This window comes from Pelophylax lessonae (genome assembly GCF_965119305.1).
Source record: "Pelophylax lessonae genome assembly, chromosome: 1".
NCBI classification, from domain to species: Eukaryota; Metazoa; Chordata; class Amphibia; order Anura; family Ranidae; genus Pelophylax; species Pelophylax lessonae.
Window position 1 is genome coordinate 32,959,022 of NC_138768.1, and position 23,671 is coordinate 32,982,692.

A 23,671-nucleotide genomic window follows, 5' to 3' on the forward strand; every position below is an offset into this window, starting at 1 on the left:
TAAATAGATAATAATACTGATGTAGAATTAATAGATGATACATATTAATAACAAATAGATGATGATAATAATAATAATAAATAGATAATACATATAAATAATAAATAGATTATAATAATAAGTAGTAATGAATAATTAATAGATAATACATATTAATAATAAATAGATAATACATATAAATAATAAATAGATTACAATAATAAGTAATACTTAATAATTAATAGATAATAAATATTAATAATAAATAGGTAATAACAATAATAAAATTATTGCTACATAATTAATAGAGAATACATAAAAAAATAATAATAGTGAATAATAATATTTTATAAATATGTAATTGAGAAGTCATAAATTAGTAATGATTTCCCATCTCAGGTTTTTTGATCAATCCTATTTCAGTTTTTTTTTTTCTTTGAAATAGACATGAATTTTCACCTTTCCTAAACAGGTCTACAGTTCCATTATTCTTCAATTACCTATGAAAGTAAGAACTCCTCCCCCGGTTCTCCCTCCCCCTTCACCAATATGATAATTAATTTAATTCCGTTTTGATTACATAGCTAAATTTAGGCCCAGTGATGTCATCACTGGATCTCTGTGCTTCTCTATGCAAAGCAGTGAGTTCATGGCTGGTGGGAGGGGACAGAATGGTGCTGTACACATATCTTTCTGATAACATCACAGCCCCCGACCTCTGTACTCCTCACAAGAGCCCTCAATCCTGATTCAACCATTGGGCTGGCAAATATCACAATGCCCCGATGGGTGGGTGTCAGTCTGGGGGGTGTAGCAGGATGGAGGGGGCGGTGTAGCAGGGTGGAGGGGGGGCTGTGTAGCAGGATGGAGGGGGGCTGTGTAGCAGGATGGAGGGGGGTGGTGTAGCAGGATAGGGGGGCTGTGTAGCAGGATGGAGGGGGGGCTGTGTGGCAGGATGGAGGGGGGCGGTGTAGCAGGATAGGGGGGCTGTGTAGCAGGATGGAGGGGGTCTGTGTGGCAGGAGGGGGGGGGGCTGTGTAGCAGGATGGAGGGGGGCGGTGTAGCAGGATAGGGGGGCTGTGTAGCAGGATGGAGGGGGGGAGTTGTGTAGCAGGATAGCGGGGCTGTGTAGCAGGATGGAGGGGGGGAGTTGTGTAGCAGGATGGAGGGGGGGCTGTGTAGGTGGAGGGGGGGGACTGTGTAGCAGAAAAGGGGGGCTGTGTAGCAGGATGGAGGGGGGGAGTTGTGTAGCAGAATGGAGGGGGGGCTGTGTAGGTGGAGGGGGGGACTGTGTAGCAGGATGGAGGGGGGCTGTGTAGCAGTATGGGGGCTGTGTAGCAGGATGGGGGGGCTGTGTAGCAGGATGGAGGGGGGACTGTGTAGCAGGATGGGGGGGCTATGTAGCAGGATGGAGGGGGGCTGTGTAGCAGGATGGAGGGGGGGCTGTGTAGCAGGATGGAGGGGGGGGGCTGTGTAGCAGGATGGAGGTGGGGGGGAGCGGTGCTAGGGCTGCTCATCTAATGGGAATTAGGAATCACAATCTCAGCAACAGCCTGCTGTCCATAGGAAACAGTAAGAAACCGGTACTTCTAACTCTACATAATAATTTAATAAGCATAGTAAAATAAAAAATAAAAATGTCAGCCATTTTTTTATCCCGTTTGACCCATCAATCCCCTAAATAGCGGCCAGCGCCAAAAATGTAAAACCTTCGCCTGTTACACGCTGCGGATATTGCCTCCCATCTCCAGAACAATAAGTATTGGGGGGTTGCAAGACTTCATATAATAATAGGGGTCCTAGGATGTAATAAAAAGGGGGGGGGGGCTCACCTGTGAGCGCAGAGAATGGCGTCCTTTTTTCACAAAGCCGCTATCCAATCATAAGCGGCGGTCAGTCGGCGAGTCGTGCGACGCAGAGGGTGGTCAGTGGAGTCCCAAGGTGTATACTCAGTTTCTGTATAGGGGGCTCCCCAGGGTGTCAGGATTTGGGGTAGAAGCGTCCAATAAAGTGTGAGGATTTTGGATGGAGGGTCGCTGTCAGTCCCTGTGGCAGGAGCTCGGTGACAGCCTGGTGATGGTGCAGGGTAGGACTGAATAAACACAGGAAGTCGCCCTTTGGACTCTGTCATCCAGCAGGTATTAGATTACACCTGGGGACAGGTGACTACAGAGGGGGGGGGGGACACCCCGACAACACACGCTCATTAACCCTTCCTGGAGCAGAGGTGGCTGGTAGCGGACGGGGAAAGGTGACCATCTGGTCGGTGCAGTTCTCTCCTAGGTGACACAGGAGTCGGTGTAGTACACAATGCACCAGGTTGGACTGGTTCCTGCACTGACAGCCATTGTCTGTTAGAGGACACTGCCAGTGACACTTCCACCCCGAGCCGGGATCAGAACTCCCTCCCCAAGTCGGGATTACAAATTCCCCTTCCCAAGCCAGGATCAAAACTTCCCCTTCCCGAGCCGGGATCAGAACTCCCCTTCCCCAAGCCGGGATCAGAACTCCCTCCCCGAGTCGGGATCAGAACTCCCTTCCCGGGCCGGGATCAGAACTCCCCTTCCTCAAGCCGGGATCAGAACTCCCTCCCGAGTCGGGATCAGAACTTCCCCTTCCCGAGCCGGAATCAGAACTCCCACCCCCGAGCCGGGATCAGAACTCCCTTCCCGAGCCGGGATCAGAACTCCCTCCCCGAGTCGGGATCAGAACTCCCTCCCCAAGTCGGGATTAGAACTTCCCCTTCCCAAACCGGGACCAAAACTTCCCCTTCCCGAGCTGGGATCAGAACTCCCTTCCCGAACCGGGATCAGAACTCCCCTTCCCTGAGCCGGGATCAGAACTCTCTCCCCGAGTCGGGATCAGAACTTCCCCTTCCTGAGCCGGAATCAGAACTCCCACCCCCGAGCTGGGATCAGAACTCCCTTCCCGGGCCGGGATCAGAACTCCCCTTCCCCGAGCCGGGATCAGAACTCCCTCCCGAGTCGGGATCAGAACTTCCCCTTCCCGAGCCGGAATCAGAACTCCCTTCCCGAGTCAGGATCAGAACTTCCCCTTCCCGAGCAGGAATCAGAACTCCCACCCCCGAGCCGGGATCAGAACTCCCTTCCCGAGTCGGGATCAGAACTCCCTTCCCGAGTCGGGATCAGAACTTCCCCTTCCCGAGTCAGGATCAGAACTTCCCCTTCCCGAGCCGGGATCAGAACTCCCTTCCCGGGCCGGGATCAGAACTCCCCTTCCTCGAGCCGGGATCAGAACTCCCTCCCGAGTCGGGATCAAAACTTCCCCTTCCCGAGCCGGAATCAGAACTCCCACCCCCGAGCCGGGATCAGAACTCCCTTCCCGAGCCGGGATCAGAACTCCCTCCCCGAGTCGGGATCAGAACTCCCTCCCCAAGTCAGGACCAAAACTTCCCCTTCCCGAGCCGGGATCAGAACTCCCTTCCCGAGCCGGGATCAGAACTCCCCTTCCCTGAGCCGGGATCAGAACTCTCTCCCCGAGTCGGGATCAGAACTTCCCCTTCCTGAGCCGGAATCAGAACTCCCACCCCCGAGCTGGGATCAGAACTCCCTTCCCGGGCCGGGATCAGAACTCCCCTTCCCCGAGCCGGGATCAGAACTCCCTCCCGAGTCGGGATCAGAACTTCCCCTTCCCGAGCCGGAATCAGAACTCCCTTCCCGAGTGGGGATCAGAACTTCCCCTTCCCGAGCCGGAATCAGAACTCCCACCCCCGAGCCGGGATCAGAACTCCCTTCCCGAGCCGGGATCAGAACTTCCCCTTCCCGAGTCAGGATCAGAACTTCCCTTTCCCGAGCCGGGATCAGAACTTCCCCTTCCCGAGCCGGGATCAGAACTCTCTCCCCGAGTCGGGATCAGAACTTCCCCTTCCCGAGCCGGAATCAGAACTCCCACCCCCGAGCCGGGATCAGAACTCCCTTCCCGAGCCGGGATCAGAACTTCCTCCCCGAGTCGGGATCAGAACTTCCCCTTCCCGAGTCGGGATCAGAACTTCCCCTTCCCGAGACGGGATCAGAACTCCCACCCCCGAGCCGGGATCAGAACTTCCCCTTCCCGAGCCAGAATCAGAACTCCCTCCCCGAGCTGGGATCAGAACTCCCTCCCCGAGCCGGGATCAGAACTCCCCCCCACCCCGAGCTGGGATCAGAACTCCCCCCCACCCCGAGCCGGGATCAGAACTCACTCCCCACTGAGCTGGGATTATTCCAACATCAAATCATTTTTGTGGTAAACTGACTTCTTGCAATATTGGCTTGTCAAATTTTTGATGTTTTTCAGTCTTTTTTCCTGCGCCATGCGTAGAGCAATCCATTGATTTTAGTGGGCGGCGCTGTGCATGACAAATGCAGTGAAGTCTAGCATTTGGCTGCATTTGTCGCACTTTTTTGCTGGCACTTCCTACGTTTGGGGTGACATTTCCAATTAACGGCACCATAAGCGCGATGCTGCGTTTTTCATGCATTGCGGATACCGCGTTTCCAGATCGCGCAGATGTGGGCGGAGCTTAAATGTTGCATTTGCTGCTATATACTGTTGCTTCAAAATTTTTGGGGGGTTGCAAGACTTCATATAATAATAGGGGTCCTAGGATTCCGAGCCGGAATCAGAACTCCCACCCCTGAGCCGGGATCAGAACTCCCTTCCCGAGTCAGGATCAGAACTTCCCCTTCCCGAGCCGGGATCAGAACTCCCTTCCCGGGCCGGGATCAGAACTCCCCTTCCTCGAGCCGGGATCAGAACTCCCTCCCGAGTCGGGATCAAAACTTCCCCTTCCCGAGCCGGAATCAGAACTCCCACCCCCGAGCCGGGATCAGAACTCCCTTCCCGAGCCGGGATCAGAACTCCCTCCCCGAGTCGGGATCAGAACTCCCTCCCCAAGTCGGGACCAAAACTTCCCCTTCCCGAGCCGGGATCAGAACTCCCTTCCCGAGCCGGGATCAGAACTCCCCTTCCCTGAGCCGGGATCAGAACTCTCTCCCCGAGTCGGGATCAGAACTTCCCCTTCCTGAGCCGGATTCAGAACTCCCAACCCCGAGGTGGGATCAGAACTCCCTTCCCGGGCCGGGATCAGAACTCCCTTCCGAGTCGGGATCAGAACTTCCCCTTCCCGAGCCGGAATCAGAACTCCCTTCCCGAGTGGGGATCAGAACTTCCCCTTCCCGAGCCGGAATCAGAACTCCCACCCCCGAGCCGGGATCAGAACTCCCTTCCCAAGTCGGGATCAGAACTTCCCCTTCCCGAGTCAGGATCAGAACTTCCCTTTCCTGAGCCGGGATCAGAACTTCCCCTTCCCGAGCCGGGATCAGAACTCTCTCCCCGAGTCGGGATCAGAACTTCCCCTTCCCGAGCCGGAATCAGAACTCCCACCCCCGAGCCGGGATCAGAACTCCCTTCCCGAGCCGGGATCAGAACTTCCTCCCCGAGTCGGGATCAGAACTTCCCCTTCCCGAGTCGGGATCAGAACTTCCCCTTCCCGAGACGGGATCAGAACTCCCACCCCCGAGCCGGGATCAGAACTTCCCCTTCCCCAGCCGGAATCAGAACTCCCTCCCCGAGCTGGGATCAGAACTCCCACCCCGAGCCGGGATCAGAACTCCCCCCCACCCCGAGCCGGGATCAGAACTCCCTCCCCACCGAGCTGGGATTATTCCAACATCAAATCATTTTTGTGGTAAACTGACTTCTTGCAATATTGGCTTGTCAAATTTTTGATGTTTTTCAGTCTTTTTTCCTGCGCCATGCGTAGAGCAATCCATTGATTTTAGTGGGCAGCGCTGTGCATGACAAATGCAGTGAAGTCGAGCATTTGGCTGCATTTGTCGCACTTTTTTGCTGGCACTTCCTACGTTTGGGGTGACATTTCCAATTAACGGCACCATAAGCGCGATGCTGCGTTTTTCATGCATTGCGGATACCGCGTTTCCAGATCGCGCAGATGTGGGCGGAGCTTAAATGTTGCATTTGCTGCTATTTCTATACTGTTGCTTCAAAATTTTTGGTTTCTTTCTGTGAAATGAAGGGGCAGTTCCCACCATAGAAACGCAGTCAGGAGGCTTTTCTGCATGAATGTTTTTGACGTGCTCCAGTGCGTTTTTGATGCAGTCCAGTGCATTTCTTCTCCCTCTTTTTTTCTCAACCTTAAGGGCCAGTTCACACCACTTGCAGTCCAGTGTGTTTTTTTCTGCATCAAAAACGCATGTATAGCGGGTTATATGGTTTCCAATGGCATAGTTCACACCAGTGCTTTCCAGTTCCAAAAAAAAAAGAACATGCTGCATTTTTTTCTGCATTGGACTCTACTGGAACGCAGAAAAAACACGCTGGAACGCACCTAAGTGCACTAAAAACGCACTGGAACACACATTCTTATTAAGTCCCAATTCACACATATGCGATGCGGGAACTCTGCGATTCCACTGCGGGTTCCCAAATCGCACCGACTCGCAGGCAGTTTACTCTGCCATATGCGAATCACTGGGGGTATCAATACAAAGTTAAAGACACCCCCAGATCAGTTCACATATCGCAGTGCGAACGGTCAGTTCAGACATGAATCGGATTGCATAAGTGTGAACACCCATGGGATCCGATTCTGGTGCGGAAAAAACTTTGGTCCGAATGCGATGCGAATTCAGCCATACAATCTGTATGTCTGAATTCACAACACAGAGACATCGCATGTGATTTTCAGAGCAGTGCGCTCCGAATCACATGCGATGTCTGACATCGCTATAATGTGAACCGGGGCTTAGAGTTAAGAAAAAAGAGGGGGGAAAAGTGCATCGGGCTGCACTAAAAATGCACTGGAGCGCAATAAAACGCACATACAGAAAAGCATCCGGATTGCATGTGTGTTCCAGTGCGTTTTTTATGCATTTTTCTGCGTTCTGCGTTCAGAAAAAATGCTCTACTTTTTTTTTTATGGAACTGGAACGCACTGGTGTGAACGATGCCATTGGGAACCATATAAACTACTATCCATGCGTTTTTGCTGCAGACCAAAAAAAAAAAACGCACTGGCCTGCATGTGGTGTGAACTGGCCCTGAAAAATGAAGGTGGAACCAACCACAATTTTTTCATTTTGGGGCGGGGCCTTAAACTGATGATAAGTTTTTCTTTGGCCAGTTCACACCACTTGCAGGCCAGTGCGTTTTATTTTTTTTTTCTGCATCAAAAACGCAGAACGTAGATTACAAGGTTTCTAATGGCATAATTCACACCAGTGCAGTCAGTTCTGGAAAACAAAGTAGAACATGCTGCATTTGTCCTGCACGTGGTAAAACGCATAAAAAACACTCCGGAATGCACTGGAACGCATCAAAAATGCACCGGACCCCAGTACTGTAAAAAAAAAAAAAAAAGAAAGAAAAAAAGCATCTGGAAAAGCATCAAAAACACACATTCAGAAACGCATCTAGTACGGATCTGTAGCATGTTTTTGTGGTGTGAACCAACCCTTACATGTGATTTTTGCACCCCCCACTCTCTGTTTGTCCTGGTGACTTCATGCCAGTGATACCAGGGCCCTCTACTCTCGTAGTGGCAGGAGTCAGGACTATATGCCAGTGATACCAGGGCCCTCTACTCTCGTAGTGGCAGGACTTCATGCCAGTGATACCAGGGCCCTCTACTCTCGTAGTGGCAGGACTTCATGCCAGTGATACCAGGGCCCTCTACTCTCGTAGTGGCAGGAGTCAGGACTATATGCCAGTGATACCAGGGTCCTCTACTCTCGTAGTGGCAGGACTTCATGCCAGTGATACCAGGGCCCTCTACTCTCAAAAGTGGCAGGACTATATGCCAGTGATACCAGGGCCCTCTATTCTCGTAGTGGTAGGACTTCATGCCAGTGATACCAGGGCCCTCTACTCTCAAAAGTGGCAGGACTATATGCCAGTGATACCAGGGCCCTCTAATCTCGTAGTGGTAGGACTTCATGCCAATGATACCAGGGTCCTCTACTCTCGTAGTGGTAGGACTTCATGCCAGTGATACCAGAGTCCTATACTCTCGTAGTGGTAGGACTTTATGCCAATGATACCAGGGCCCTCTACTCTCAAAGTGGCAGGACTTCATGCCAGTGATACCAGAGTCCTCTACTCTCGTAGTGGTAGGACTTCATGCCAATGATATCAGGGCCCTCTACTCTCAAAGTGGCAGGACTTCATGCAGGTGATACCAGGGCCCTCTACTCTCGTATTGGTAGGACTTCATGCCAGTGATACCAGGGTCCTCTACTCTAGTAGTGGCAGGACTTCATGCCAGTGATACCAGGGTCCTCTACTCTCGCAGTGGAAGGACTTCATGCTGGTGGTGTGGCCCCATCCACAGGCAGCATGCAGTAGGGCTGGTAGAGACAGTGCTCCATTCATACAGCTGTGCTTGTACAGGGAGATCCAGAAGCTCTGTCCTGTTGCTTCCAAGCTCCTCTGACCCATCTGCTCTACAGGACAGATCTTCCCGATAACGCAGAATTTCCAGATAATGAAGATGCAGGATGGACTTTGTCTCCGTCTCTCGGTGACACCCTATCTCAGCAATGGCCGATATCAAATGACATGAAGGTGGCACCGCTCTGCACCTGTCCACCCGGCTGTCTGCAGCTCTCCTTTGTGTTTTTGAAAGACACAATTTGAATTGACTTGAATGGTCAATCGACACACCCATTATTTATTTATTTACTTACGTTAGGAGACAGGGCCTCTTTATTAGGACAATAAACATGGAATGTCACTTATATAGAAAATAATGACATTTTATAATAACAATAAAAATAATGACATATAAAGTAATGACATAATAACATAGGAAATCATGACATAACAAAATAATAACAGGGATCAGAACTAGAAGTAGTGCTCTGACAATTTGTAGGTTCTATATTATTTCTCCTGCGCATACAGAGACATCTGGTGGCCACTCCTGGAGATGTACTCTATATTGTCAAAAGTATTGGGACACCTGCCTTTACATGCACATGACCTTTAATGGCATCCCAGTTTTAGCCGGTAGGCAGTGCTGTATTTTGGCCTAGGCCAACAAGGCCCAGGCCTAGGGCGGCACTTTGCAGGGGGGCAGCAAAAAAGCCACCCCCCTCCACCTGAGACTCTATTCGCCACTGGTTGCTAGAGCCGCCTTTCTCATCCCCCCCCCCTCTCTCTCTCTCTCTCCTACCCCCCTCTTTCTCCCCCCTCTCTCTCTCACCCCTCCTCTCTCTCTCTCTACCTCACTCTCACCCCCCTCTCTCATCCTCCCTCTCTCTCTCATTCCCCCCCTACACTCTCACCCCCCCTCTCCCTCACCCCCCCTCTCTCTTTCTCACCCCCCTCACTCTCTCTCTCACCCCCCTCTCTCTCTCTCTCTCTCATCCTCTCTCTCTCTCTCACCCCTCTCTCTCCTTGATCCCACCCTCTCTCTCTCTCTCTTCCCCCCTCTCTTTCATCCCCCCCTCTCTCTCCCTCCCTCACCCACCCCCTCTCTCTAATCCCCCATCTCTCTCTCCCTCCCTTACCCACCCTCTCTCTCTCTCTCTCACCCCTCCTCTCTCTCTCCCTCACTCTCACCTCTCATCCCCACTCTCTCTCTCTCTCATCCCCCTCTCTCATCCTCCCTCTCTCTCTCATTCCCCCCTACTCTCTCACCCCCCTCTCTCTCTTTCTCACCCCCCCTCACTCTCTCTCACCCCCCCTCTCTCTCTCTCATCCTCTCTCTCTCTCATCCCCCCCTCTTTCTCTCTCTCTCTCTCATCCCCCCTCTCTCTCTCCCTCACCCACCCCCTCTCTCTCATCCCCCATCTCTCTCTCCCTCCCTCACCCACCCCTCTCTCTCTCCCCCTCAGCCCCCCTCTCTCTCTCCCTCACCCACCCCCCTCTCTCCCACCCCCTCTCACCCCCCCCCCTCTTGTGAGATCTTAGGGGTTCATGCTGGGACTTGTAGTCCTTAAAAAAGGAGTGGGGCAAATTTACATAGGAGGGGCACACAATTTTAGTGTTGCCTAGGGCAGCACAAAACCAAAATACACCACTGCCCGTAGGGTTGGCCCACCCTTTGCAGCTACAGTGGGGAAAATAATTATTTGATCCCCTTCAGATTTTGTAAGTTTGCCCACTTACAAAGAAATGAGGGGTCTATAATATTTATCCTAGGTGTATTTTAAATGATAGAGACAGAATATCAACCAAAAATCCAGAAAAAACACACAATACAAATGTTATAAATTGAGTTGCAGTTCAGGGAGTAAAATAAATATTTGATCCCCAAGCAAAACATGACTTAGTACTTGGAGAAACCCTTGTTGGCAAGCACAGAGGTCAGACGTTTCTTGTAGCTGGTGACCAGGTTTGCACACATCTCATATAAAAAGTGGTTGTTTGGAGTAATTGGATGAGATCTATGAACATGCCCCTGTGTGTATGTGTGGGTTGCCGACTAAACCAGAACTAGCATATAAAAAAGATATTCTGGATAGGCTACAGAATGAAAGTGGGTTATATTGTCAGCTGTGAATGAGTCGTGGCACATGGGGTAGTGTAATCATAGATGTTTATTGAAAAATACAAAATGTATCAATATACAACCGTGCAATTAACTAATTGTTAAGGCTCCATTCACATGTAGGCGTTTTCGGGCGTTTTTGGGGAGTTTTTCTGCTCTAGGATCAGCTATCAAAACGCCCAACAAGACAAATCCTATTCATTTCAATGGCCCCTGTTCACATCTGAGCGTTTTGACGCTGTAAGCAAAACGCCCAACGCTCAAAAAAGAACATGAGCTTCTTTTTGGGCAGATTACAGGCGTTTTCCATTGGTATCTATTCAATCAAAAAACGCCTGTAAATCGCTGTAAAAATTGCGGTAAAAACCGTGCGAAAACGCTATGCTCAGGTGTGAATGTAGCCTTAAACCAGTAGAGACAACATGAAACAAGACATACATAACATGTGAACAAATAATAACAAAACCGGCCGGTACACAAAGATGGTAGTATCAAGAGTGAAATAACAAATATATTCCACCACTTATAATGGAGTGGTATATTCTTGATAGACTCCTGGGGCGGTGTGGATCCGTTTGTGATGGCTGAGTTAGTGCACAATAATGTTCTCAGTCATGCATGAATCTTTAATATGACCATGCATGACTGAGAACATTATCCACTTTTTGAATTGATCCCACAGCCCACTTCTGCACTAACTCAGCCATCACAAACGGATCCACACCGCCCCAGGAGTCTATCAAGAATACAGTAAACCCCCCTCCATTGCGGGGGTTACGTTCCGGACCCAGCCGTGAAAAGTGAAATTCCGCGAAATAGAAAAACCCTATTAAAATGCATTGTAGGCATGATTTTTTTCTGTCACTGTACATGTAGAAGCATTTTAAGGTCTTTAAACACACTTTTAAAACAATAGAAACTCATTTAAACACATAAAAGATACTAAGAGACAGAGCAAGAGCTATGAAAAACACAAAAATATTTCATTTTTAATGATTTATATAGTAAAATAACATTACAAAAAAAAACGCGAATTACCGGGACCGCAAAAACTGAACCGCGATGTAGCGGGGGATTACTGTATACCACTCCATTATAAGTGGTGGAATATATTTGTTATTTCACTCTTGATACTACCATCTTTGTGTACCGGCCGGTTTTGTTATTATTTGTTCACATGTTATGTATGTCTTGTTTCATGTTGTCTCTACTGGTTTAAACAATTAGTTAATTGCACGGTTGTATATTGATACATTTTGTATTTTTCAATAAACATCTATGATTACACTACCACATGTGCCGCGACTCATTCACAGCCGACAATATAACCCACTTTCATTTTGCACACATCTCAGGAGGGATTTTGGTCCACTCTTCTTTACAGATCCTCTCTAAATCCTTAAGGTTTCTTGTCAACTTGAAGTTTCAGCTCCCTCCACCTCCATACATTTTTTATAGGATTAAGGTCTGGAAGCTGACTGGACCATTCCATGACTTCAATGTGCTTCTTCTTGAGCCACTCCTTTTTTGCCTTGACCTCACAAATGCACTTCTGGAAGAATGGTAAAACATTCCCCATAGACACACTCCTAAACCTTGTGGACAGCCTTCCCAGAAGAGTGTAAGCTGTTATAGCTGCAAAGGATAGGCCAACTCAATATTGAACCCTACGGACTAAGACTGGGAAGCCATTAAAGTTCATGTGTGTGTGTAAAGGCAGGCGTCCCAATACTTTTGACAATATAATGTATCTCATCTCTTATACTCATTCTCCTGTGCTTACATAGACATCTAGCAGTCACTCCTGGAGACGTATCTCCCCTCTAATGCTCAGTCTCCTGCGCTTACAGAGACATCTAGTGGTCACTCCTGGAGATGCATCCCACCTTTTATACTCATTCTCCTGCACCTACAGAGACATCTGGTGGCCACCAATTGAGATGCATCCCACCTTTTATACTCATTCTCCTGCACCTACAGAGACATCTGGTGGCCACCAATTGAGATGCATCCCACCTTTTATACTCATTCTCCTGCGCTTACAGAGACATCTGGTGGCCACTACTGGAGATGTATCTCACCTTTTATACTCATTCTCCTGCACCTACAGAGACATCTGGTGGCCACCAATTGAGATGCATCCCACCTTTTATACTCATTCTCCTGCGCTTACAGAGACATCTGGTGGCCACTACTGGAGATGTATCTCACCTTTTATACTCATTCTCCTGCGCTTATAGAGACATCTAGTGGTCACTCCTGGAGATGTTTCTCACCACTTAAAAGGTTTGTTAACATGAACATATAACTTTTTTTATTTGTTCTCCTTTGATCTGCTGAATACTCCATTGGAAGGGTTTTATTATATCCGTTTTAGAAAGTGAAAACGACCCTATTAATCTTGTCAGAAATTCCAATCTGTCCTGTTATCTCAAACAGCCCTTTTAGTTCTTGTCTTGGACTACAGATTGAATAGCCACGATGCTGTAGAGATGTGAGAGTGGGAGTGGTTGAGTTAGCAAAGGACAACTGGCAGGGCTGACACCACTCATGCTTTTTTTTCAGCCTACAATAGGAATTAGCAGCACTTCTGGCTGATCAGCAGGTATTTTTCTGTACTTGCATTGTATTTAAAGCTTTGGTGCGCAACCTGTGGCCCTCTGGTTTATGAGGTGCGTCCTTCTGACCCTAGCAAGCTGTAGTGGAACATTGATTAGGGTAATGGCGTTGATCTTTATTAGCCCCATGTAACATGCTCCCAGTATCGTATTGTCTTGTGCAGCATATCCCCAGTCAACAATGTATCCTGTCCACACTATCATAAACCAGACCTAATAGAGGAAATGAGGGTCACAGTCCTCTCAAGCATTACATACATTGAACATTATGTGTGGCCCTTTGGTGATGTCAGGGGCCGCATTTGGCTCAAAACTGGAGAAAAGCACCTGGATGTTACAGAGCTGTAATGATTACACAGGGAGAGCTGCATTCTCCCTGTGTAATCTACAGGAGTGGCCTATCAGTTTGACGGCTTTCGTGCTGCTCTCATTTATGAAAACTTCTATTGTACCCTGTACAGTAAACCCCCCTCCATTGCGGGGGTTACGTTCCGGACCCAGGAGCGAAAAGTGAAATTCCGCGAAATAGAAAAACCCTATTAAAATGCATTGTAGGCATGTTTATTTTAATGTCACTGTACGTGTAGAAGCATTTTAAGGTCTTTAAACACACTTTTAAAACAATAGAAGCTCATTTAAACACATAAAAGATACTAAGAGACATAGCAAGAGCTATGGAAAACACAAAAATATTTCATTTTTAATGATTTATATAGTAAAATAACATTACAAAAAAAAACGCGAATTACCGGGACCGCAAAAACTGAACCGCGATGGAGCGGGGGTTTACTGTAAATAAAAAAAACAAACACTTGAGCTACTTTTTAACCCTTAGTGAGCCCCCCCCCCTTTTACGCTTTATTTTTTTTTTTAATTGTTTGCATGCAACAAATTGTACAACAAAATACAAAATATATTCCCATAGGCAAGAAGTTTAGAAGGCTGAAAAAAAAAAAAAAAACCTACGCGGCTTATGTCCAAATATAAAAAAATGCTATAAATGGGAAAAGGGCATTAAATTATATATATTATAATATATAGAAATGAAACAAAAACTGCAAAAATTCAAAACGAATGACGGGTCAAAGACAAACCTTTTTTGGACAAAGCCTAAAATAATATACAAGGATGCCCTTTGCAAGGTAATTTGAATGGTGACTGGTGAAAAAGAGAAGGCAAATTTATGAATAACCTTTTCCAGCTCTGTGTATACAAAAGGAAATCTGGTAGCTCAAGTCCATATTGGGGAAAGCATTGACAAAAGATCTACAATAGCTCAAAACTGATATGGTCTAGAAACCTTTAGATAGTATAAAAGCACCTAGACACCCATGTGTCCTAAAAGAGTTGAGCTATTTTTTTTCAAAGCCATTGTTTCTATTTTGATAGAGACTCTTTAATGACTGGCTCAGTGCCACAAGATTGGATCAAGGCCTATGTGGTGCCTATATTTAAGAAGACTTTTTTTTTTTTTTAAATATAAGCAATACATTATTGGCCTTTAACAGCTGACTACAGACCGGTTAGTTTACCTTCTATAGTAGAGAAAATGCTTGAGAGTTTGATTAAAAAATACACACAGAAGAAGAAATAGTCATCATGGATCAATTTAATACAGAAGTTGTCAGACAAATCTGATTTTAAAACCCTGGACAGAGGGGTGGCTGTGGACATGGTACACTTGGACAGAGGGATGGCTGTAGACGTTGTATACTTGGACAGAGGGGTGGCTGTGGCCATAGTATACTTGAACAGAGGGTTGGCTGTGGACGTGGTATACTTGGACAGAGGGGTGGCTGTGGACACGATATAAATGGACAAAGGGGTGGCTGTGGACGTGGTATACTTGGACAGAGGGGTGGCTGTGGCCGTAGTATACTTGGACAGAGGGGTGGCTGTGGACGTGGTATATATGGACAGAGGGGTGGCTGTGGACGTGATATAAATGGACATAGGGGTGGCTGTGGCCATAGTATACTTGAACAGAGGGTTGGCTGTGGACGTAGTATACTTGGACAGAGGGGTGGCTGTGGACGTGATATAAATGTACACAGGGGTGGCTGTGGACGTGGTATACTTGGACAGAGGGGTGGCTGTGGCCGTAGTATACTAAGACAGAGGGGTGGCTGTGGACGTGGTATACTTGGACAGAGGGGTGGCTGTGGACGTGATATAAATGGACAAAGGGGTGGCTGTGGACGTGGTATACTTGGACAGAGGGGTGGCTGTGGCCGTAGTATACTTGGACAGAGGGGTGGCTGCGGACGTGGTATATATGGACAGAGGGGTGGCTGTGGACGTGATATAAATGGACAGAGGGGTGGCTGTGGCCATAGTATACTTGAACAGAGGGTTGGCTGTGGACGTGGTATACTTGGAAAGAGGGGTGGCTGTGGACGTGATATAAATGGACAAAGGGGTGGCTGTGGACATGGTATATTTAGACAGAGGGGTGGCTGTGGCCGTAGTATACTTGGACAGAGGGGTGGCTGTGGACGTGGTATACTTGGACAGACGGGTGGCTGTGGACGTGATATAAATGGACAAAGGGGTGGCCGTGGACGTGGTATACTTGGACAGAGGGGTGGCTGTGGACGTGGTATACTTGGACAGAGGGGTGGCTGTGGACGTAGTATACTTGAATTTTGCAAAAGCGTTTCGACACAGTTCCCCACACATGGCTAATGTGTAAGGTAAAGTCTACAGGCTTGGAAAGATCAGTTTGTAAATGGATAGAAAATTGGCTAAAAGATAGAATTCAGAGAGTAGTGGTTAATGATTCTTACTCTGAATGGTCTAAGGTTATCAGTGGTGTACCCCAAGGTTCAGTGTTGGGACCCTTACTTTATAATATCTTTATAAATGATATCGGGTCTGGGATTAAAATACCATTTCAGTCTTTGCAGATGACACCAAGCTTTGCAGTGGAATAACTTCTTTACAGGATGTCTCCAATTTACAATCCGACCTCAATGCACTGTTTCATTGGGCAACTATGTAGCAATTGAGGTTTAATGTTGATAAATGTAAAGTTATGCACTTGGGGGCTAAGAATATGCATGCATCATACATACTAGGTGGAATAGAACTGGGGGAATCCATAGCGGAGAAGGATCTGGGTGTTCTGGTAGATCATAAGCTTAATAATAGCATGCAATGCCAAGCTGCTGTTTCCAAAGCAAGCAAAGACTTTTCTTGTATTAGGAGAGGTATGGACTCCAGAGAGAGAGATATAATTTTGCCCCTATACAAATCATTAGTAAGACCCCATCTGGAATATGCAGTTCAGTTTTGGGCACCGGTTCTTAAAAAGGATATCGGGAAACTGGAGAAAGTGCAGGGAAGGGCAACTCAGGTATGAGGAAATATTAGAGGAACTGAGATTATTCTCTCTTGAAGAGATGAAGGGGGAATATGATCAACATGTATAAATACAGTGCTGTGAAAAAGTATTTGCCCTGTCCTGATTTTTTTTATTTTCTTGCATATTTGTCACACTTAAATGATTCAGATCATCAAACTAATTTTATTATTACACAAAGATAACCAGAGTAAATGTAAAATGCATTTTTTAAATGAGGATTTCATTTATTAAGAGAAAAAAAAGCTCTCCAAACCTGCCTGGCTCCATGTGAAAAAGTAATTGCCCCTAAACTTAACAACTGGCTGTGCCACCCTTGGCGTCAACAACTGCAATCAAGCATTTGTGATAACTGGCAATGAGTCTTTCACATCGCTGTGGAGGAATATTGGCCCACTCTTCTTTGCAGAATTTTTTTAATTCATCCACATTGGAGGGTTTTCCAGCATGAATGGCCTGTTTAACCACTTGCTGACTGCACTATAGCCGAATGACAGCTAAAGCATGGTCGTCCAGTTCTGGGAGGGGGTCTATTGACGTCCTCCTAGAACCGCGCACCCGCTGCAACATGCTCTGTGATTGCTGAAATCCTCCAGACACAGCTGATCACAGATTAGGGTAAAGAGTCAATCACAGCGGCTCTTTCCATGTGATTAGCTGTGTCCAATCACAGTTGATTACGATGTAAACACATTTGCTGGTTATCGGCATTCCTTTCCTCACACTGTTACATGTGGAGAGGAAAGCCGGTAAACAGCAAGTGAGAAAGGGGACATCTACACTGATAATCAGAGCACTGATCATCAGCCCCAACAGTGCCGCCTCATCAGCGCACATCAGTGCTGCCTCATCAGCGCACATCAGTGCCACCTCATCAGCGCCCATTAGTGCCGCCTCATCAGCGCCCATTAGTGCCGCCTCATCAGCGCCCATTAGTGCCGCCTCATCAGCGCCCATTAGTGCCGCCTCATCAGCGTACATCCATGCCGCCTCATCAGCGCACATTAGTGCCGCCTCATCGGCGTACATCCATGCCGCCTCATCGGCGTACATCAGTGAGGGAGAAAAAATACCTGTTTTCAAAATTTTATTACAGAAACTAAGAAAAACCTATTTTTTTTCCAAAATTTTTGGTCTTTTTTAGTTTAACAGAAAACAAAAAAAAAAAAAAAATTGGCCTGGGCAGGAAGGGGGCAAAAGTGCCCGATAGGCAAGTGTTTAAAGTGGATGTAAACCAGATTCATGAAATTAGACCTGTGCATATCAATCTGCAGTGTTTTCCTATCTCTCTTCAAGGCCCTAAGTCCTGTAGCTTTCTCCTGCTTCGTTCTTCTATTATCAGTGTGATAACTTCTGACAAGTTCTCTGTCAACTGAGATAAAACCAGGCTGAATTTTGTTTTGGGGTGGGTGCTATAAATAGATTAGCAGAAAGCTGGTCTATTCACAGCACAGCTCTTCATGTTTCGGCCTATGTGGAGAGGGAGTGTGTGCTTTTTCCTTCAATCAGCTGTCTCACAGTGTATGGCCAAACTTCCCTCCCAGAGGTGAATCAGGAAGAGAAAATTCTATCAGGATGTGCACTTTCTAAACAGTCTAGAAAGCTGAAGACAGCAGATATACAAGTAAAACTTATGTAGGGAGATTTGTTTAATATCGGTGTATCATCTGAGGCTGTTCACTTCACTGGGTATATGTGAGGGTTTACATTCACTTTAATATCATGCCACAGCATCTCAATAAGATTTAAGTCTGGACTTAGCCACTCCAAAACCTTAATTTTGTATTTTTTGAGCCAGAGGTTTACTTGCTGGCGTGTTTCCGGTCATTGTTCTGCTGTATAACCCAGGTGCGCTTGAGCTTGAGGTCAGGAACTGATAGCCGGACATTCTTCTTCAGGATTTTCTGGTAGATAGCAGAATTCATGGTTCCATCAATTATGGCAAGTCATCCAGATCCTGAAGCTGCAAAGCAGCCCCAGACCATCACAGTACCACCACCATGTCTCACTGCCGATATGATGGTCTTTTTATGAAATGCGGTGTTAGTTTTAGGCCAGATATAACGGGATGCACACCTTCCAAAAAGTTCAACTTGTGTCTCATCAGTCCACAGACTATTTGCCCAAAAGTCTTGGGAATAATCAAGATGTTTTTTGGCACATGTGAGACGAGCCTTTGTGTTCTTTTTGGTCAGCAGTGGCTTTGGCATTGTAACTCCTTCATGAATGCCATTTTTTGCCCAGTCTCTTTCTTATTGGTGAATTATAAACACTGACCTTACCTGAGGCAAGTGAGGCCTGCATTTCTTCAGATGTTGTCCTGGGTGCTTTTATGACCTCCTGGATGAGTCGTTGTGCGCTTGGAAAAATTTTGGTAGACCGGCCACTCCTGGGAAGGTTCATCCCTGTTCCAAGTTTTCTCTGTTTGTAGATATTGGCTCTCACCGTGGTTCGCTGGAGTCCCAAAGGCTTAGAAATGGCTTTGTAACGCTTTCCATACTGATACATGTTCATTACTTTGTTTCTTATCGGTTCTTGAATTTCTTTAGATAGCAGCATGATGTGTTGCTTTTTGAGATATTTTAGTGTGCCTCACTTTTTCAGAGAGCTTCTATTTAAATGGTTTCTTGATTCAACATGTCTGTCAGTAATCAGGCCTGGGTGTGGCAAGTGAAAGTTAAGTCCCCTTTCCAAAAAAATACGATTTTTGTAAGATCTTACCGTAAAATCTTTTTCTCTGATGTCCATTGACAGACGCGGCCTCATCTTCATGAGCTGTGTGGGTTATGCTGCCATCTGCAGGAGTTGTCTAGGCAGTACGTTAGTACAAAATTTTAACATATACACACCCACGGGGCTGTCCCTCCAGACATAACCCTCACAGACACAGCCCAGCACATCAGTTTAGTTGCAAGCAGGGAAGAAAAAAAACCATCCCCAAATCAGAGGGGCGGGTGCTGCGTCTGTCAATGGACATCAGAGAAAAAGATTTTACGGTATGATCTTACAAAAATCTTATTCTCTCTATCGTCCATTGACAGACGCAGACTCATCTTCATGAGCTGTGTGGGACGTCTCAAAGCAGTATAGGCATAAGGGGTGGGAAAAACGCAACCAGAAAGTAACATAAACTCCAAAGGCTAAACCTAGCCAACTGGGTAACATGAAGCTCAACCAAAACAACATGAGCTCACCCAGGTAAAAGACCCCCTTAGAGAATAAGAAAAAAACATTCTGTAATGAAACAGCAGCTAACGACTTCCTAAAGGACTCAGTGACCGTCAGATAAACTTATTACCTGAACCACATCCAGAGAGTGCAAGGCAAATTCCTTGGGATGCTTAGGGTTAGGACATAAGGAAGGCAACACAATGTATTCATTTAGATGAAAATCTGACACCACCTTAGGGAGAAAAGACGAATTAGGTCAGAGGACCACTTTATCCCTGTGAACCACCAAATAAGGCGAATGACAGGATAGCGCCGCCAACTCCGAGACTCTGTGAGCAGAAGTAATAGCCACTAGGAATTCAACCTTCTGCGACAAGGAAAGCAGAGAAATCTCCCTAATATTCTCAAAAGGAGGCTTTTGAAGAACAGACAAAATCAGATTAAGATCCCACGGTGGTAACGGGGATCTCCTTGGGGGAGTCAGATGACGCAACCTCTGAATAAAAGTACGAATTAAGGCATTAGTAGCCAACGGACGTTGGAAGTAGGAAGTCTCCATGCGACCATTTTTACCAGGTCTGCGTACCAAGACCGCCGAGGCCAGTCTGGTGCCACCAGAACGACCGTAATGCCTTCCATCGCCATCCGACGAAGAAACTTTGCCAGGTGCAGTACGAGTGGAGGGAAGGCATAGAAGGCATAGATCAGGCTATACTGGCTCCAAGGAGCCACCAGAGCGTCTGTGGCATCGGCCAGAGGATTCCGATACCTGGCCACAAACTGCTGAACTTTCCTGTTGAGGCGAGACGCAAACAGATCCTTCTCCGGAGTCGTCCACCGGGCACACAGGAGATGAAGTATCTCCGGATGAAGGGACCATTCCCCTTGATCCAGCACCTGATGACTCAGTTAATCCGCTTGCCAATTCTCCACACCGGGAATGCAGACTGCGGACAGAACCGGAACATTGTGTTCCGCCCAAAGCAGAATCCCGGCCACCTCTTTGGCCTCCAGGACACTCTTGAGCCAGGAGATCTTGCACAGCCTCCCGCAGATCCTTCAAACGCTCTGGAGACAGGTGAAGATTTGACTGAAAAAAACCTGTCCCCTGGCCGGGACCAGAATTCGATCTTGTACCCGGAACAAATCAGTTCACAAACCCAATTGTTCTGAATGAAGGATGTTCCAAAGGTCCCGAAATACAGGGTTCCTGGAAGAAGCGCAGACGTCCCCCCACCCCTGAGCCGGGTGAGGGAAACCCTTCAGGGTGAAGAGGACTTGTCAGCAGCACCGGACTGACCAGCCTTGGGCTTGCCCCAATGCTTTTTTAGCCCCTCCAGAAGCTCTGAACGGCTTACCCTGTTTCTTTCGCCCCGGAGGCACGAAAAAAAAAAAAACGCTTGTGAGCAGAAAAAGAGGGACCCCTCTTAGTACGGAAAGCCTTACCCTTGGAGGATTAAGGAAGAAGAGTACTCTTCCCGCCAGTCAAGCCCTTGATCAACTCATCCAATGAATCACCAAACAAACGCAGAAAGTGATCTCGCCTGAATGAAAGGTCACACTGCTCAGTGCAGCACAAAAGACTACACAAACATGGATGCCCATACAGTTCAATAGGAAGCTCAGGGAAAATGGCTACCCCATACAAGTCTATGGGAAAAAAACTACATTGTCCACACTTAAGATGGCGGTGCCCACGGCTTGCCATGCGGCCAGGGACCGACATAATGGAGGCCTTAAGGATCCACAACAGGAACCAGCAATCATACACATAGCCCCCCACGGGAACTGGGAAGGGGGGCTGTACACACAGATCGGGCAGGCCAGGGGGATTTTTTAGGAGGCACAATCCTATTATCCCCAGGAGAGGGCCCACATCCCCCCAAGGTCAGCAGGGGCAAGGGGGACACATTTTACTCACCATACCATGGACTGGGTGGGCTCTGCTCCAGGCAGACTGCTTTCCACCCGAAGTGGAGGTGCTGCCAGCTGAGGGGTATGCTGCAACTCAGGGCATTCCAGGTCGCCGCGTCCCCAGCGAGGCATCCGCTCGCAGGCTCCTCCCCATCCAGGAAAAGGGGCACGGTCGTGGCTAGGCCTAGTGTGGGACTATAACCTGCTCAAGCTCGTAGGCCAGGCTGGGGGGACCATAAGGATCTAAATTATCCAGTGCGAAGCCCCAGCTGGCATCGTTGCTTGTAGATCACCAGGAAATTCTTCCCTGAACACTAGCTAGCAAGTGAGTAAAGAGAAAGAAAATAAAATATTCTGAAAAGAATACAAAAAACTGAGACTGCAGTCCCAGCAGACGTCGGATGGCATGCTCCTAATGAGACGTCAGATGGTGTCCTGGGTTATTTCCTCCCAGATCAGGACCAGGGCATCACTGAGCTGCTGACCAGACTCGGGTGCAACCTGGCTGCCTCAGATGGACCGAAACATTATGTCCCAAAGATTTACTATTGGATTTAGGTCAGGGGAGCGTGGGGGCCATTCAATGGTATCAATTCCTTCATCCTCCAGGAACCTGGCTGCAAACTCTCGCCACATAAAGGCTGGGCATTGTCGTACACCAGGAGGAACCCAGGACCCACTGCTCCAGCATAGGGTCTGACAATGGATCCAAGCATTTTATCCCGATTCCTAATGGAAGTTAGGGTGCCATTGTCTAGCCTGTAGAGTTCTGTGTGTCCCTCCATAGATATGCCTCCCCAGACCATCACCAAACCGGTCATGCTGAACGATGTTACAGACGGCATAACGTTCTCCACAGCTTCTCAAGACCCTTTCACGTCTGTCAAATGTGCTCAGGGTGAACCTGCTCTCATCTGGGAAAAGCACAGGGTGCCAGTGGCGGACCATGCCAATTCTGGTGTTCAATGGCAAATGCCAATCAAGGTCCACAGTGCCAGGCAGTGATCACGGGGCCCACTAGAGGACGTTGGGCCCTCAGGCCACACTCTTAAAGTCTGTTTCTGATTGTTTGATCAGAGACATTCATACCAGTGGCCTGCTGAAGGTCATTTTGTAGGTCTCTGGCAGTGATCATCCTGTTCCTCCTTGCACAAAGGAGCAGATACCGGTCCTGCTGATGGGTTAAGGACCTTCTACGGCCCTGTCCAGCTCTTCTACAGTAACTGCCTGTCTCCTGGAATCTCCTCTATGATCCTAAGACTGTGCTGGAAGACACAGCAAATCTTCTGGCAATGGCACGTATTGATGTGCCATCCTGGAGGAGTTGGACTGCCTGTGCAACCTCTATAGGGGTCAAGGTATCACATCATGCTACCAGTTGTGACACTGGCCCTAGCCAAATGCAAAACCAGTGAAAAACAGTCAGAAAAAATTGGTAGGGAAAAAAAATTTCAGTGGCCTCAACCTGTAAGCTATTCCTGTTTTGGGGGTTGTCTCATTGTTGCCCATCTAGTGCACCTGTTGTTAAGTTCATTAACACCAAAGCAGCTGAAACTGATTAACAACCCCCTCCGCTACTTAACCACTTAAGCCCCGGAAGATTTTACCCCCATTCCGACCAGGGGGTATTTTGCGATTCGGCACTGCGTGAATTTAACGCACAATTGCGCGGTCGTGCGACGCTGTACCTAAACGAATTTGACGTCCTTTTTTTCCCACAAACAGAGCTTTCTTTTGGTGGTATTTGATCACCTGTGCGATTTTTTGATCACGCGCTATAAACAAAAAAAGAGCGTCAATTTTGCAAAAATAGCAATATTTTTCACATTTTTTTATATGAAATTCCCCCAAAAAAAAATGTAAAAATCAAAATTTTTAAAAATTTTCGGCCAATTTATTTTATGCTACCTATGTTTGGTAAAAAAAATCGCAAAAAGCGTATTTTGATTGGTTTGCGCAAAAGTTATCGCGTTTACTAACAAAGGGAAAGATTTTTGTCATTTTTGTTGTTTTTTTTTTTAACGCGTAATGGCGGCGATCTGCGATTTTTTTTGCGGTACTGCGACATTGCGGCGGACAGATCGGACCCTTGACTGACATTTTTGACACTTTTGG